Source organism: Apaloderma vittatum, unplaced genomic scaffold (genome assembly GCF_000703405.1).
Source record: "Apaloderma vittatum isolate BGI_N311 unplaced genomic scaffold, ASM70340v1 scaffold24746, whole genome shotgun sequence".
In the NCBI taxonomy this organism is placed as follows: Eukaryota; Metazoa; Chordata; class Aves; order Trogoniformes; family Trogonidae; genus Apaloderma; species Apaloderma vittatum.
In genome coordinates, this window is record NW_009723706.1 from 1 (window position 1) to 219 (window position 219).

Genomic DNA, 219 nt, shown 5'->3' on the forward strand with positions numbered 1-219 from the left:
GGCGCCTGGGTCCCGGGGGAGGCTTCCTTGGCAGTGCCAAGCTCTGGGGACAGGGACAGCGTGCAGGGACAGTGCCCACACTGTGGGCACTGGTGGGATGGGCACTCCCTGCGCTGAGCTGCCCCGTGTCCATCTTCCCCAATAAACAGGCACTCAGGTGCTTTTTCTGACCAAGGTGTTCTGTAGTTCATGGGTGCTGCTGCAGCAGCTCCTGCGGCC